This window comes from Dromiciops gliroides, chromosome 4 (genome assembly GCF_019393635.1).
Source record: "Dromiciops gliroides isolate mDroGli1 chromosome 4, mDroGli1.pri, whole genome shotgun sequence".
Classification (NCBI taxonomy): Eukaryota; Metazoa; Chordata; class Mammalia; order Microbiotheria; family Microbiotheriidae; genus Dromiciops; species Dromiciops gliroides.
Genome location: NC_057864.1, coordinates 114,891,993 through 114,897,787, shown reverse-complemented (window position 1 = coordinate 114,897,787; position 5,795 = coordinate 114,891,993). Strand labels below are relative to the sequence as shown.

General features: G+C 41.9%; 1 long non-coding RNA gene across 1 annotated transcript; it reads right to left on the bottom strand.

The window, feature by feature from the left end:
* Positions 1–1,877: 1,877 nt before the first annotated feature.
* Positions 1,878–5,595, bottom strand: LOC122752898. The gene is made up of 4 exons (XR_006356221.1): positions 5,513–5,595; positions 5,169–5,324; positions 4,873–5,078; positions 1,878–2,249 (listed from the first exon to the last, which is right to left on the bottom strand). It is a non-coding gene; the product is annotated as an uncharacterized LOC122752898 (long non-coding RNA).
* Between the last annotated feature and the right edge of the window lie 200 nt (positions 5,596–5,795).

Genomic DNA, 5,795 nt, shown 5'->3' with positions numbered 1-5,795 from the left:
TACTCTGCCAAATATAATCCACATATACACAAATATGATCAAGGTGGCAGATTATCTCAGCAAACCAGACTGGCTTCCTGGTCACCATCCTTCCTTCATTAACCTGCCAATCATATGTGGTATCGTGCTGTGTACAATATCACATTAGAACTGCTACTGTGCCTAGAATGGGTTCTTCTTCTCTAGAAACATATAATTTGACAGACACACAGATGTAGATGTTCATGTACAGTAAAATGGCAGGATGAGGCTCTCAGGCAAAAGGGAAGGGAACGGCAAGTTGTTTAATCTCAGTGTCAGGTATAAGCATGGGTGGAATGTATGAGGGGAGATGGAGAAAGTAGCCAGGAGGGCTCCCTATCCATTCTGAACTGAGGGGAAGCTCCCAGGTTTTCCAATGGTGAAATCTATCTGAAAAGACTCCATGAACCATATCCCAACTCTAGCTCCCCTAGCTTGGCTTAGAGTAAGTATTTAATAAAGAGTTATTGCTGACCGACTATGTGTTGTCTTGCCTTATTGGAATGTAAGTTCCTTGAGGTCAGGGACTATCTTCTTTGTTTGCATTTGTAACTCTAGATCTTAGTACCATGTCATAACAAATGCTTACTTGCTTGCTTTCTCCATCCCTCCCTCCCTTCCTTCCTTCCTTCCTTCCTTCCTTCCTTCCTTCCTTCCTTCCTTCCTTCCTTCCTTCCTTCCTCCCTTTCTCCCTTCCCTCCTTCCTTCCTTCCTTCCTTCCTTCCTTCCTTCCTTCCTTCCTTCCTTCCTTCCTTCCTTCCTTCCTTCCTTCCTTCCTTCCTTCCTTCCTTCCTTCCTTCCTTCTTCCCTTCCTTCCTTCCTTCCTCCCTTCCTTTTACATGTAGAACAGGGGTTAGACTTGTTCTCTTCATCTCCAGGGAGTAGAACTAAGAACAATAAGTAGAAGCTGTAGGGGCTACTTTTGGGGCAGAGATAAATGCCCCAAAATGCCACTTGAGGCTGTGTTGCATGATGGGGGAGGGGAGAGTATAGATGCTATAGATGCAATATTCCTTAAAGAAGAGAGCCCTTAGCTTCCTAAAACTAACCACATTTAATACGTCTATCCCTGAGGATGCAAGTCAACTCTGACCCAAAATGATCTTTCTACAAGCAGATTCTCTTTGAATAATTGAGGTGCTTGGCAAAGGGCTGTCTGCCATTGTACTGACGATCTGGACCCAGAGCCATCCATATGCTTGATTACATTCATTCAGAAATAGCAAGCTAGCCTTGACATCTGGCTCAGCAATTGGGTGGGAGCGTTGGTCAAGGCAGGAATAAGGGTGCTAGATTTGGAGTTAGGTGCTCATACGTTCAGTTTAACAAGCAAACATTTGTGAAGGGCCTACTGTGTGCAAAGTCCTTGTTCTTGGAACTGGAGATGCAAAGGCAAAATTGAAATAATCATTACCTTCAAGATTCTTGTATTCTGCTGGAAGGAGGGAGTAGGGAGAGACATAACATAGTCAAATAAGAATAATAGGAAGTAAGTTGAAGAGGTAAAGTGAACATAAATAGCTTCACAAAAGAGGTGGCACCTGAACTTATTAAATAAGATGAGTGTAATAAAGGTTAGAGAAATGGTTATCATAATACTGGGATTTGTAGTTCAAAGGAAAAATATTTCCTTTTATAACCATCCAAGTGTTTTTGGACCTGGTATCCTTGAGCACAAGGTAGATTTGAATGACACCATAGAGTTTTTAAACACACACACACACACACACACACACACACACACACAGAGTCCATGAGAGAACAGACTGAGAGGAAGTAGTCACAACTATATAAATTGTGCAGCTGAAATATTGAGGAGATTTTGTTCTTCCAGCATCAACCATGATAGAGCATTTATTAAACATTTATTATATATCAGGCATGGTTCTAAGAACTAGGGATACAATTACAAGCAATCAAGACAATCCTTGCCCTCAAGGAGCTTACATTATAATGGGGGTAGATAACATATAGAAGGGAGCTAGAGTTGGAAAATGAGGTGGAAAGAAGGGGGTGGGGTGGAGAAGGGGTATGTATAATGGTGGGGACAAGGCTGGGTGAAGACTTTCTCAAATCCTTATTACACAGGGATTCAGAGAGATGGAGGAGGGAAGATATTGAAGGCATTTGAAAATGTTTGGAAGTGGGAGATAGAAGGTCAAAATTGTGGAACTCTCTACCATGGGGTCCGATGATGAACTGAGGCCACTTGGATTTCTTATGAAAGGCTAAAGTAGAAAAGAAAAAGGGTTAAGGCAATACTTTATGGTACCATTTTATTAGTCCTTTTGTGAGACTGGTTCAATGAATTGATCTGGGGCAGTGAGACATATCCCATCCCTCAAGACGGCTGCCAAAATGTGAAGCCGGGACTTCTCTTTGATGTCTTCTCAGATGTTCTAGATTTTAGTGACTCTAGAATCACCACTTAACTTGGGTAGTTGAGTCTTATCTTTCTTGCTTTGGTTTAAGGGCCTTCTACTGCTCAGTACCCCCCTCTGCAGCTTTACAGAGAACTCCAAACTACTTTCCCTTTGTGGAAAGAGCCATTGGAATACCTCCTAATGGGAGTAGAGGCCAAGGGGACATGGATAGCAGAGGATATGGCATAACAAAAACCCAATGCTTTTCCACTGGGACCTTGAGGGGGCAAGCAGCAGTTGGGAATAACGACCCAGATGCCCATGCACATCCTAGCAACCTGGAGTCTTATAAATGTTTTCTACCTGGTTTAGGGAGAGGGAATTCCTTTTAGTTTCAACTTCTTATGAAGTTAAAATGGAAGGTGCTAAAATTTGGGATGATCCCCCCGACCTTAGCTTGAGAATACTGGATGGTGACATTTCAGATTTTTCTGCTTTTCTTTGGCTCCAAATTGGTGGATTTGTATGGTCCCTTTGTGTGTCATCCTCTCTGACCTCTCATTATCAAATTGTATCTTCATCTTTTCTCTCTTTTTTCCTCCAAGGCCATGCAGCTAACAAATATTTGGGGAGAGGATTTGAATTTGAGTCTCCTGATTCTAAGTCCTAGACTCCCCTCTCTCCTATAACTTTCTAGCCTTGGACCCCCCCACTTTCCATCAACCCCATACTAATTCTCAAAGGAATGGGCCACATATTCACAGGTGATTAGAGCTAGAATTTACTTTTACAAAATTTAAATAAACATAGATGTTTCAGGATATCTGTCTCAGTTTTTTCCTTGTTATAATGGCCCTTGGAAAGATAGTGGATCTTTATTTTAGTGGTGGACTCTCTCTCTTTCTACTCTCCTCCTCCACACATAATCCATTTACATATATGTATATATATATATATATATATACACACACACACACACACACACATATATGCATATACTTGCATACACATACACACAGAGACATATATATGTATAAATAGATGGTATTCTTTCCTTCTTCAAAATAATAAATCACCTTTATGAAGAGGTACCCCAAGATTTTTTAAAATTCAGAGTCCACTAAATAGAATTTAAGACAATTTAGCCAGGGGAAAGTTTGAAGTTGAAGTCAATACTGGCCAAAAAAATGTGCTTGGTAAGGCAATTAACCCTGAGAGCCAGGTTGTAGGAAAGAACATGGAGTACCCCATAGAGAACTTGCCTTGGTTTCAGGAATATATGGGTTCAAATTTCAGTTCTGACATATACTGGCTGTGTGACTTCAGGTAAATCGCTTAGCCTGTTTAGAGAATGCCCCAGGCAACTCTCTCTCAAACTATAAAATCACTGATAATAGTTGCTAATCTCCATGGGTAACATAGATGTTTATAAAACACAGAGCAGGGGCATAGGCCCTGTGGGCTGGCTCTCAGAACAAGGGCCAATGCCACGAGTATGGCAATGGGTGATGGTTACACTTGAACCACACCCCCTCCTGCAACCCCTACCACATGTATATCTATGACTACTAAAAGAAATTTCCTCAACCTGAACTTTACACACTAATAAAATCTCGCAGACCCAAACAAAGTTAAAAGAAACTTGTCTAATATTTTAGCAATACTATTTTCATACAGATGACGAATATACCAATCACAATTAACTTTTACTTATTCATTAAAAGCAGCTCTTCAGGACCTCAATTGCTGATACTTGCTTAGTTATTTATGTTTCTGCCTGCATTTGAAAATAATAAAATTATTTCTTTACAATAGTCTGCAATTCAGATACTTCCCTCCATCTCCCTGTGTAGTAAAAACTGAATAATTCAGCCGATTTGTCAGCCTTGTTGTTTTAATAATAATAATTTTTGAAACAGCCTTTTTTCTTTCCTTCTGGGAGACGTACAGGGGGCCAGGCCTATGCAATTGACATCCAGGGGAATTCTCACTTCTGAAGCTCAGGAAATGATTTAAAAGGTTCAGTCTGAGCTCATCTCAGGCTTCCTCCCTTCAAACACCCCTCACTAGACCAAGCAGCTAACCTGCCTCCAGGTCGTCACTGACCAGTGTGGGACACACCTATGATTTCAGTAGAATAGGTCAGTGTCACATTATATAACTGATCCCCAGCTGTTCTCATGGCTTTCTCCTTTTCTACTCAGATCTGGGGCCAGAACTGGGAAGATTTTTTTTTTGATGTATTGTTGATTTTAAAACAAACAAACTCTATTGTCATTTCCCAGATTACCCCTTCCTTTTTTTTTCTCCTCCTCCCTCATGACCTAGAAGGATATGTTTTACTGAGGCTGGTCTATCTAAGAGCCGGGGAAGACTCCCTTTGTTATCCGCAAGCAGCAGCAGATGGAGCTGGTGGAGAGCGATCCTGTACTTGTTTTCTTGGAAGAAATGACAGCTTACTTATTTAGCATTTAAAAAAAAATCTGACCTGTGATTTCACAGGTTCAGAGTGGGGAACTCCCAGTGGAGAACTTCCTTTCCTAATGCAGATGGACACCTGCTCAGCAATTTATTTGTCTGGAGAGTTGCCCAGGGTCCGGAGAGGTTGTGACTTGCCCAGGGTCACACAATCAGCATGGACCAGAATCTTCTTGACTTGGAGGCCAGCTTGCTATTCAGTACCCTGAGCTGCCTCTATGATTTAAAACCGTAGAATGTTAGAACTTAAAGGAACCTTAAAGAACCACCCCTCCCCCTCTCCCATGTTGTTTTACAAAGGAAAACCTCCAAGGTCGCACAGCTGGCTCATGGTGGTTCTTGGATTAGAATCCAGGTTTCCTGATTTCCAATCCTGTGCACCTCCCATTGCTGGGGGTACGCAACGAGCCTTCTGTTCCTTGGTTCTCTACAGAAGGCCCTTTCTTCTTTTTCTGAGCCTGACTGGAAGCAAACATAAGAAAAGAATGGATCTTGTATCCTTGACTGCATATAATTCCAGCCTCCCTCCCCTCCCCCCATCCCCAGCCCTGGGAAAGTTAGGGTCATTCTTAGATGGGGAAGAAGGGATGTATCTACAGTTCTCCATGTACAAAGTCTACCCCATTACTTGTGTACAGCCTGGTGCTTACTTAAATCCAGGCTGCTTCAGTGGCTGAGACGGTGATAAGGTTGGAAAGGTGAGATGTTTGTCTCTCCTGAGAAAGCCCCAGACTCCTCCAATCACACTTGAGCTAGCTGGCACACTGGAGAGAATATTTAACTTGAAGTCAGGAAGACATCAATTCAAAACCTGTCTCAGATACTATTTGGCCCTAGGCAAATGTCAGCCTCAGTCTCCTCATCTGTAAAGTGGGGATAATAATAGGACCTTCCTCAAAGGATTGTTCTGAGGAATAAATGATAAGATGTTTA